Below are 12391 nucleotides of genomic sequence, written 5' to 3' on the forward strand. Positions count from 1 at the left end.
TGTTTTAAGTTTTGCACATTTATATTCACAAAGAGGTTTAACTTTCATTTTCTTTTCTAATTTCTGGAGTCTTCATTATCAGTAATATATTAGCTTCATAAAATAAATTCTGTCATTTCATATGGTTGGAATAGTTTCTTTGGGCATTATCAATTCATTAAAAACTGATAGAACTCAGCAGTAACTATCCCAGGAGACAAAACTGGAGGACGTTTGTTGATAACTTTATTTGATAGTTAATGGTCTATTCAGGTTTTCTGCTTCATTAGTTTGATTTTGGTCATTTTTCTGTGAAAAAACTAACCATTTCATTGACATTTTCAAACTAGCACAGTTATTAGTTTCCATATACTTATTAATTTTCCTTAAGCAAACCTACATTTGTATGTGTTTTTCCTTTTTTAAAATTAAAAAATTGCTGTTTTGTCTACTTTTAAAAATTACATATTCTTGAGTTTATCACTTGAATTGGTTTTGTTTCCAAGTTAGTATTTCTTTCTCTTGATTGTCTTAATATGATGTTATTCTTTGCAATATTTTATTTTGAAATAATTTCAAGCTTATAGAAAAGTTATAAGAATTGTATAAGTATTTTCTGTCTACTCTTTAACTTAACTCTTATATATCTGCATTACCCCATTTGTTCTATCTATACATGCATGCTGCTGCTGCTGCTGCTGCTAAGTCGCTTCAGTCATGTCTGACTCTGTGCGACCCCATAGACGGCAGTCCACCAGGCTCCCCCGTCCCTGGGATTCTCCAGGCAAGAACACTTGAGTGGGTTGCCATTTCCTTCTCCAATGCATGAAACTGAAAAGTGAAAGTGAAGTCGCTCAGTCGTGTCTGACTTGTAGCGACCCCATGAACTGCCTACCAGGCTTCTCCATCCATGGGATTTTCCAGGCAAGAGTACTGGAGTGGGTTGCCATTGTCTTCTCCGATACATGCATATGCATATCTATATAAGAATCTTCAAAAAAATTTGAAAGTAACTTAGAGATATAGCATCACTTTATCAATATTTTCATGTGTCTTTCTTGTAAACAAAGATGTTTTCTTACATAACCACAGAAAAATCACAAAACCAGAAAATGTGACATTAATACTAATATCTAATACACAGTTCATGTTTCAATTTGTCAATTATTCTGCCTAAGTCCTTTATAGTTATCTTTCTCCTTGGTTCAAAATCTAATCCAAGTTAGATCACACATTGTATTAGTTGTGTGAATTTTATTTTCTTATCTATGAGTTTTTCATCCTTTCTCTTTCTTTGCCTGGATATGTTCCATGAGGCCAGGCCAGTTATTTTAGCAAGTACTTGAATTTGGGTTTGTCTGAGGAATCCTGGTGATTAGATTCAGATTATGCATTTTAGCAGAAATACATATGAAGTTTCATTCAGCCATGAAATTAAAAGATGCCTGCTCATTGGAAGGAATGCTATGACAAATCTAGACAGCATATTAAAAATCAAATACACCACTTTGCTGACAAAGGTCTGAATAGTCAAAGCTATGGTTTTCCCAGTAGTCATGTATGGATGTGAGAGTTGGACCATAAAAAAGGCTGAGCACCGAAGAACTGATGCTTTCATGTTGTGGTGTTGGAGAAGACTCTTGAGAGGCCCTTGGGCTGCAAGGAGATCAAACCAGTCAATCCTACAGGAAATCAATACTGAATATTCATTGGAAGGACTGATGCTTAAGCACCAATACTTTGGCCATGTGATGTGAAGAGCCGACTCATTGGAAAAGCCCCTGATGCTGGGAAAGATTGAAGGCAAAGGGTGTAGGGGAGGGCAGAGGATGAGATGGTCAGATAGCATCACCTACTCAACGCACATGAATGTAGCAAACTTGGGAAATAGTGGAGAACAGAGAAGCCTTGTGTGCTACATTCCATGGGGTGGCAAAGAATCAGATACTAAGTGACTGAACAACAAGTGTGAAGGATACATAATCTATTAATCTATATGATCAATACATACAATATTAACTGTATAAATTAACTGAACTTTATATACCATCAATGAATAGGTAAAAATAAAACTTTAAAATATAATTTTATTTGCAATCCTTTAAAAGTGAAACACTTAGGTACAAATCTTATAAAATATTTTTAGGACTTACAAGCTAAAAACCACAAAACATGGGTGAAAGAAATCTAAGTCTTAATAATGGAGAGACAAACAGCTCATGGATTGGAACACTCATCCTATTAAAAGTCTTATTTCTCCAAACTGATATATGTGTTTAATAAAATTCTTATCAAAATTATTTCACTTTTGATAGCTATATAGATGATTTTTTAAAAAATGCAAAAGCCAGGGCAAAGAAACTGGAATAACTGACGCTATTTAGTTGAAAAAGAAAAATAACATAGAAGGACTTGCTCTACCTAATTTCAGGATTTATGATAAAGTTTTAGTTCCTAAGACCATGTGGCATTGATGAAGGAGCAGACATATGGATCAATGGAGCAGAATACAGAACCCAAAAATAGCTTCACACAAGTACAACCAACTAATATTTGACAAATATGCAAATGCAGTTACAGGCAGGGAGGTCAGTTTTGTTAATGGTGATGAAGCAACTGGATAACTATTTACAAAAAATTAAAAATGTGCCCTAAACCTCCCATCTTCTATAAAAACTAACAAAATGGAGCATACATTTAAATGTACAATATAATACTATACTTTTAAAAGAAAAAAAAGAAAATCTGGAATCTAAAACTCAGTGAATTATTTTTACCATATCAAAAGCATGATCCCAAAAGGGAAAGATCAATAAATTGGACTTCATCAAAACAAAATTCCTTACTCTTTAGTGCCACACTGTGTAATGTGCCACTCATATCAGCCAAAGGACTTATATCTGTAACATATGAAGAACTCTGAAAACTCAGCAGTTTGAAAAAAAATCTGCTTAGAAAATGGGCGAAAAAGACATGAAGAAACACTTCACCAAAGACAACAGAAAGATGACTGAGAAACATGTGAGAAGATGTTTAACACTACAAGCTACTAGGGAAAATGCAAATATCCTGATGAGATAACCCATACCAATAGGAAGAGCAAAAAATAAAAGTAAAATAGTTACAATACCAAATGCTCACAACAATGTAGACCGACCGGATCTCTCCCACATTGCTGGTGGTTACGTAAAACAGCACAGCCGCTCCGGAAAACGGTACTGTGTGGAACTATGTACATTCCACACAGTGGAACGTGAGGCAGCAATAAAAAGGAACACACAAACACAAGCAACCTGGATGGCTCTCAAGGGGATTCTGCTGAATGAAATAAAAACACAGTCTCCAAAGGTCACATGGTATATTTACACATTTACATAACTTTCTCAAAATGACAAACTATGCGGCAGAGAACAAAGCAGTGGTTGCCCAGGATCAGAATGGAAGGAGTACATACAACTGTAAAGGAGGAGCTCAGGGGAGAATTTTGTGGAGATGGAAAAATTTAATTGCATGGATGATTATAGGAATTTCCACATATAATAAAAAGCCAGAGAACTATACTTACCTATTAAACCAATGTCAGTTTCCTAGTCTTGATGCTATATGTTACATAAACTCTAACCACTGAGGGAAACTGCATGAAGGCTAACAGAATTTCTCTGTAATACCTACGTAACTTTTCCTATTAATTCATTAATATTTCAAAGTTTAAATTTCAAAAAGTTAATGACATGTGTCAATCATTATTGAGCTGTATCAATAAGAAATTGTGATACAATATCCTTTCTATTGCCTTATTTTGTTAAAATAATGGTAATAAATTCTACAAATACTTTTCAAACTGTTTCACAGACACAAAACAATTGTTCTACAAAGAGCATATTTGGTTTCCATACTAAAAAAATTGGAGGCATAAGATATTTGGAAAAATTCTATTTATAGTATCAGCTTTTTGAAAATTCACACTGCAGGATCCAGAGAAACCCCTCACATAGAAGTTTGTCTTCTCTGAAATGCAGCACTTGGATGCAATCTCGAAAACGACAGAATGATCTCTGTTCGTTTCCAGGGCAAACCATTCAACATCACAGTAATCCAAATCTATGCCCCAACCAGTAACACTGAAGAAGCTGATGTAGAATGGTTCTATGAAGACCTACAAGACCTTTTAGAACTAACACCCAAAAAAGATGTCCTTTTCATTATAGGGGACTGGAATGCAAGAGTAGGAAGTCAAGAAACACCTGGGGTAACAGGCAAATTTGGACTTGGAATACAGAATGAAACAGGGCAAAGGCTAACAGAGTTTTGCAAAGAGAATGCATTGGTTATAGCAAACACCCTCTTTCAACAACACAAGAGAAGACTCTACACATGGACATCACCAGATGGTCAACACCGGAATCAGATTGATTATATTCTTTTCAGCCAAAGATGGAGAAGCTCTGTACAGTCAGCAAAAACAAGACCAGGAGCTGACTGTGGCTCAGACATAAACTCCTTTTTGCCAAATTCAGACTTAAATTGAAGAAAGTAGGGAAAACCACTAGAGCATTCAGGTATGACCTAAATCAAATCCCTTATGATTATACAGTAAAAGTGAGAAATAGATTTAAGGGACTAGATCTATAGATAGAGTGCCTGATAAACTATGGACGGAGGTTCATGACATTGTACAGGAGACAGGGATCAAGACCATCCCCATGGAAAAGAAATGCAAAAAAGCAAAATGGCTGTCTGGGGAGGCCTTACAAATAGCTGTGAAAAGAAGAGAAGTGAAAAGCAAAGGAGAAAAGGAAAGATATAAGCATCTGAATGCAGAGTTCCAAAGAATAACAAGGAGAGATAAGAAAGCCTTCCTCAGCAATCAATGCAAAGAAATAGAGGAAAACAGAATGGGAAAGACTAGAGATCTCTTCAAGAAAATTAGAGATACCAAGGGAACATTTCATGCAAAGTTGGGCTTGACAAAGGACAGAAATGGTATGGACCTAACAGAAGCAGAAGATATTAAGAAGAGGTGGCAAGAATACACAGAAGAACTGTACAAAAAAGATCTTCATGATCCAGATAATCACGATGGTGTGATCACTCACCTAGAGGCAGACATTCTGGAATGTGAAGTCAAGTGGGCCTTAGAAAGCATCACTATGAACAAAGCTAGTGGAGGTGATAGAATTCCAGTTGAACTATTTCTAATCCTGAAAGGTGATGCTGTGAAAGTGCTGCACTCAATATGCCAGCAAATCTGGAAAACTCAGCAGTGGCCATAGGACTGGAAAAGGTCAGTTTTCATTCCAATCCCAAAGAAAGGCAATGCCAAAGAATGCTCAAACTACCGCACAATTGCACTCATCTCACATGCTAGTAAAGCAATGCTCAAAATTCTCCAAGCCAGGCTTCAGCAATACATGATCCGTGAACTTCCAGATGTTCAAGCTGGTTTTAGAAAAGGCAGAGGAACCAGAGATCAAATTGCTAACATCAGCTGGATCATCGAAAAAGCAAGAGAATTCCAGAAAACCATCTATTTCTGCTTTATTGACTATGCCAAAGCCTTTGACTGTGTGGATCACAATCAACTGTGGAAAATTCTGAAAGAGATGGGAATACCAGACCACCTGACCTGCCTCTTGAGAAACCTATATGCAGGTCAGGAAGCAACAGTTAGAACTGGACATGGAACAACAGACTGGTTCCAAATAGGAAAAAGAGTACGTCAAGGCTATATATTGTCACCCTGCTTATTTAACTTATATGCAGAGTACATCATGAGAAACCCTGGGCTGGAAGAAGCACAAGCTGGAATCAAGATTGCTGGGAGAAATATCAATCACCTCAGATATGCAGATGACACCACCCTTATGGCAGAAAGTGAAGAGGAACTAAAAAGCCTCTTGATGAAAGTGAAAGTGGAGAGGGAAAAAGTTGGCTTAAAGCTCAACATTCAGAAAACGAAGATCATGGCATCTGGTCCCATTACTTCATGAGAAATAGATGGGGAAACAGTGGAAACAGTGTCAGACTTTATTTTTCTGGGCTCCAAAATCACTGCAGATGGTGATTGCAGCCATGAAATTAAAAGACGTTTACTCCTTGGAAGGAACGTTATGACCAACCTAGATCACATATTGAAAAGCAGAGACATTACTTTGCCAACAAAGGTCTGTCTAGTCAAGGCTATGGTTTTTCCAGTGGTCATGTTTGGATGTGAGAGTTGGACTGTGAAGAAAGCTGATCGCCGAAGAATTGATGCTTTTGAGCTGTGGTGTTGGAGAAGACTCTTGAGAGTCCCTTGGACTGCAAGGAGATCCAACCAGTCCATTCTAAAGGATATCAGTCCTGGGTATTCTTTGGAAGGAATGATGCTAAAGCTGAAACTCCAGTACTTTGGCCACTTCATGCGAAGAGTTGACTTATTGGAAAAGACTCTGATGCTGGGAGGGATTGGGAGCAGGAGGAGAAGGGGCCGACAGAGTATGAGATGGCTGGATGGCATCACCAACTCAATGGACATGAGTTTGGGTGAACTCTGGGAGTTGGTGATGGACTGGGAGCCCTGGTGTGCTGCAGTTTATGGGGTCGCAAAGAGTCGGACATGACTGAGCGACTGAATTGATGACTACCTGATTTCATAATTTGGAAAATATTATTCTAATGCATGTCACTTACAAAACTGTTGGTGTGAGTGGGGATCAGTGTCAGTAATTTTGGAAAGACAATGAAAGCTTCCTGAGCTCCAGTCACTTGACTACAGCCTGCAAATAATGAACTCCTGAAGCTTAAGATAGCTGATCCTTCACAGAAGGTCTGGTTTATTAGCATTATGATACCGGACCTACTTTCTAACATAATCTCCCAAAGAAAGCAAAAGCTATTCATTGTGCATGATGAATAAAGTCTCTGAAAATATACCAGTTGTTTTCAAGGTGATGTAAAGTTTATGAAAGTTCATGTTGGGAGTATATATTTATATTTATTATATATAAATATATAATTTATATATTATATATTTATATATTCTCTCCCACTTTTATCCATTCAAAAATGCTTTGTACTTACTCTAATGCCCATTCACACTGTGAATGTTTAGGTAACTATTTCTCTAGCTAGACAAGAAGCTCAACAATTCTTCATGTAGCATCTTATTTTTCTTTGTTTTCACTCCAGGTCACTTATATTAATGTTAGAGATGCCCAGTGTTTACCAAATAAATAAATTAAAAGGAAATGCCCAGTATGCAAGGCTAGGTCAGTGGTTTTCAGTGCCCATGACGGTGGACACTGCTGCACTCTCATAAAGGCAGTCTACGCCTTTAAATTCACTTTGGGCGCAACTGAGCACAAATTCTGAAATGCTCAAAAGTTTTAGGTGAAGCACTGGATATTGATGGACACGTAACATTCATAATATAACTTTGTGTGTATGTGTGAGTCATTCAGTCATGACTGACTCTCTGTGACCCCATGGACTGTAGCTCACCAGGCATCTCTGTCCATGGAATTCTCCAGGCAAGAATACTGGAATGTATCGCTATTCCTTTCTCCAGGGCTTCTTCCCAACCCAGGGTTTGAACCCAGGTCTCCTACATTGCAGGCAGATTCTTTATCATCTAGCCACCAAGGAAGCCCTAATATAACCTTACAGTGAGTAAAACATTAGATATATATATAGATATAGATATATAGATATAGATATAGATATCATAGCATCAAACAGTAGCCCCTTCTCCCTCCAACATTCATCAGTTTACTTAAAAAGAGAAAGAATTCTGCTATAACAAATGAGAAAGGACATTCAGGACATAAATGAGTCAACTCAAATGAAGGATAACCCTTTAGGGGAATTACAGTTATACATTCACAGAAACCAAAGGAAATTGTTAGTGATGTGGCAATGATACAGAAAGGGCTGTGTTTTGGTTATTGCTGGCTTTTAAAATATTCTTTAATTAAAAAGAAATCATTCAAATACAACAAATATCACTCGGCTCAAACCCACTGTTTTTTCATTCTTTATTTAAATGTCAGTTTCTCAGTGAGAACTTCTCTGATGGCCCTGTTTAAAACTGCACTTATCCTTATTTTACTGTGTTATTTTACTTACTCTGTTTGTCTGTGACCACCTACACTACCACCATCCATAATGGAAGCTTCATGAGAGCAGGAAGTTTGTCTGTACTGTTCATAGCATTAATCCAAATAGCTAGAAGAAACCCTCACACATGATAGATACTCGATAAATATTTCTGAATAAATACACAAATGTTTATTCTTTAAAATTTCTTCAAATCATCAATAAATTATATCAGGCAATTAAATATATGTACAGCCATTAAATCTTGACTAGAGTATGAATGAATCAATTAAATTCATTAAAATATACAGAATCACTTTCAATATTTAAAACATTAATTATTGCCCATATACAAATCCTGATATATCTGTGCTGCTAAGTCGCTTCAGTCGTGTCTGACTCTGTGCGACCCCATAGATGGCAGCCCACCAGTCTCCCCCACCCCTGGGATTCTCCAGGCAAGAACACTGGAGTGGGTTGCCATTTCCTTCTCCAATGCGTGAAAGTGAAAAGTGAAAGGGAAGTCGCTCAGTCGTGTCCGACTCTTCACGACCCCATCCACTGCAGCCCACCAGGCTCCTCCGTCCATGGGATTTTCCAGGCAAGAGTACTGGAGTGGGTTGCCATTGATATATTTGTATATGTCAATAAAAAATAAAATCATAGCTCTCTCCTCACCAGAAAACTTTTTCAAATGTTTGTCTGTTTAAATGAGTCTTTCTTGAATTTTAGTGTGTATATATACATACATATTTGTTAAAATGCAGTTTATAATCTATAAGTCTGTGGTGGAGCCTGAATTCTAATAAAAATGCTATTTGTGCACCAAAATTTGAGTAACTGAGTTTAGGGAAATTTTTCAACAGTGTTAAATATTATATATATATATATATATATATATATATACTGCACATAAATGTAATATTAAAAATATTTTTAAAAACATTGCATCCAATAATAAAAAATGTGTTTAAAAATATTGGTAATGAATTTAGTAAGGCTACTATTAACTAACTGAGTATAAGAGTTTGATTTACTGTTTATCACCAAGTGTCTAACAGTTGGTATTCTTTCACCAAGAGGGAACCCTAATGTAACTATGGACTGTGGTGATAATGACAACTCCAGTGTAACAAATCAACCCTCTGGTAGGCAACATGTTAGTCAAAGGGAGGCTGTGCATGTATGGGAGTTAGTTTTGCTGTGAACATACAAGTCCCTTAAAAATAAATTCTATTGAAAATTTTAAAAGACAGCCTACAGAATGAGAAAAAATATTTGCAAATCATATATTCAATAATGGCTTAATATCCAGAATATATAGATAACTCCTACACTCAACAATGAAAAAGTACACAATCCTATGAAGAAAAGCACAAAGGACTTCAATAGACATTTATCCAAAGAAGACATGCAAATAGCCATTAAACACAAGAAAAGATGATTAAGACTGTTAGTAATTAGGGAAGGACAAATCAAAACCACAATGAGTCTGCTTCATACACTTAAGGATGGCGATAACTTTAAAAAGGGGGGGAAGGGGAATAAGTATCAGTTAAGTCCCAGATCACCTTTGGGTCATAAGATAAACACTAGGGCTGTAACACCAACATGATGACTATAGCTAGCACTGTTGTATGGTATATTTGAAAAAAAGAGATTAGATCCTCAGAGTTCTCATTACAAGGAAAAAAGGTTTTCTTCCCCTTTTTATTTTCTGTACCTATACTAAGCTCCCTAATATTGCAATTTTCTCTCCATTTTTTATCTCCTTTAATTTACCCTATAGTTTCTCACACAAAGTATATCGTTTTCCACCTTCTGCCACACTCTGTAATATACAGACACACACGTTCTGTGTGACTTTTGTCTTCTCTACTTCTCTTGCTCATTCTTGATGGAGTCTTGGAAATGTTATCAGTCTTTCTAAATTCTCTCTATCTGACATTTGTGTTCTATTCCATTAATTTGCATTGCAAGCTAATTTCTAATGTAAGAATTTAAGTACATAAAATTTTCACTAAGGACTTTCTTATCTAAATACGACAGGTTTTTTATTACATTATTGTTGTTATTTATTTAAAACATATTCTAGCTTTTACTGTAATTTTTTGGGGGGAGCCATGGGTTATTAAACATGTCTTTCTTCTAAGTAACAAGGATTTTTCTTGTTTTTGCCTTAGAACTGAATTCCAGACTAATTAAAGGATCAATCCATGTCACTTTAATCCACTTAAAATTACTGATATTTAGTGTTTAATAATTTTGTATGTACTTGAAATAGATGTCTGCAGTTGAGAAATACAGATTATTAATACAAGTGCCCATTAAGTTCAGATTATTAAATAATTATGCTGGTCAAATATCCTGTATCTTTGCTAATCACAGTTCAGAATTAAATTATTTTGAGTTTCCCTGAGATACTCTTAGTTGCGTACCAACAATAAATATGCTAATTGGAATATATAGGAAAACAAAAACATGACAGTTTTCTAAGGAGCCTCTACACCAATGGGAAAAAAATGTTTAAGATTTCAGATTTCTCAGATACACAAATCACTTTCTTTTTGACTATTTCCTGTATTTTCTAATATTTTATATCATAAAATAAAAAGTTATATTTCAACTTTCAGCCAAATTTTGCTTTCTGAGCCTATACTGCTCTACAGAAAATTAAAGCCGCAGATACTTTGATGTATAAAGGATTATTTTATTTTCCTCTGTCAGAAATAGTCTATGTCTTTAAAAAATAGCTCATTTTTTTTCTATATATAGGTGGTATATTTATACCAAATGATATTATAGAAGTTTTATTAGAGTTGTGATACTTGTTCAGCCTTTACTTAGCATCTCAAAAAGTAAATAAATAAAATGAAAGAAACAAAAGAAGCACATACAAGTTCCAAAGATCATGAAACTTAAGGCTAAATTCTTGGTTGGTTGTCAGCCAAACTTCTGAAATCAGTTGCTATGGTGATTTTTTTTAAAGCTTTTCTCCCTATTCCTCTGGGACTAATTAAAGCATCAAAGTTTATAGTATATGGAGGGTTAGCACTCATTATTCATATAGCAGGTTCTAGCCACTTATAATTAAAACATTTAAAACCATCAATATAGGAATGCAATTGAAGTTTTTAAATACATAATAAAATAAGCAGTGCTATATAAAAATAAATCAAGTTCATATAATAAGATCCAATATTGAAATGTGGGATTTTTTTTTAAGGTTTGCTGTAACTTGGTTATTTTTTCTAAGGAGCTAAAAAATATTCTTCTTATGTAATATCAGGAACTAATTCACCTTTCTACTCCAGTATTACTGATATCATGGCCCATTCAAATCATAGAGAGACTGGGAAATTGGCTCACCAAAAAGCACCTTCTGATACAACTTTTCCTCCAAAGGCTTATAATGATTTTTGTCTTTAGTTTTCCATACAAAAGAGCTACCAAGACAACAAATTTCAATGCATTTCTCTGACCCTCTCAGTATATCAGTATCCCCTTCCAAACACAGATAGAAGATACTTAGAAATATTTATAACATTATTATCTAAACACAAAGAGTAAAATTCAGCCAGAAATAAAATGTTACTGTAAACACTGAAAAAATGCATTAAATCATATCTTGGGAAAGATATAAATTGGCAACATTGCAAATAAAATTCAAGAGCATAATATCTGTTCTATTTGACTGATAACCTAACAAATTTGTGAGATACTCATATGAAAATGACAATGAAGAAAACGGAAAAGCATTCGATGCAGAAAATGACTAAATATGCAGCAAAAATATTCATAAGATACAGATAAATATTAGTTAAGAATGTAAGATTAGCCACACAGTTTTGCTTGGTTTCTATATTAGTAACAACGGATATTATAAGACATAATCCACAATTGAAGCAACAGTTATTGGATAGAAACAAGATTTCTACATCTATAAGATCTTTGGTTTTCCTAAGATGCAGCTGTACATAGAGGTGGTATGGTATTATAGCTTTGGCAAAGCAGTGAATCATAAACCAAAGTATCTGGAAACTTGGATCAACTCTGCCAGTGCCAATTTTATGAAATTTGACCTAATCTCAGCCATTCTTGTCAGCAGCTTTATCCATGGAAATCACTAATAATTAATATCTTTCCCCCCCCACCCCACGGGTTTCTGTGACGATCAATTGGAGATTAATAGATAAAAGGGCTTTAAATGTTGAAAGTTGTATATAAACATGAGCTCTTATTATACTGAAGTTGTTCTTGTGATTCCAGATTTGGTTTCAAGAGGCAAAAAATAAAAAAGATCAAACTGAAACACACTAGCCCTGAAATTATTACT

At 35.3% G+C, this 12391-nt stretch overlaps 1 protein-coding gene across 12 annotated transcripts in view; it reads right to left on the minus strand.

The window, feature by feature from the left end:
* Window positions 1–12391, minus strand: part of MALRD1 (MAM and LDL receptor class A domain containing 1) — a 754524-nt gene that overhangs the window by 354678 nt on the left and 387455 nt on the right. The window lies entirely within an intron of this gene.

Source organism: Bos grunniens, chromosome 13 (assembly GCF_055505025.1).
Source record: "Bos grunniens cultivar Pamir isolate PY7600 chromosome 13, Bosgru_T2T1.0, whole genome shotgun sequence".
Lineage (NCBI taxonomy): Eukaryota > Metazoa > Chordata > Mammalia > Artiodactyla > Bovidae > Bos > Bos grunniens.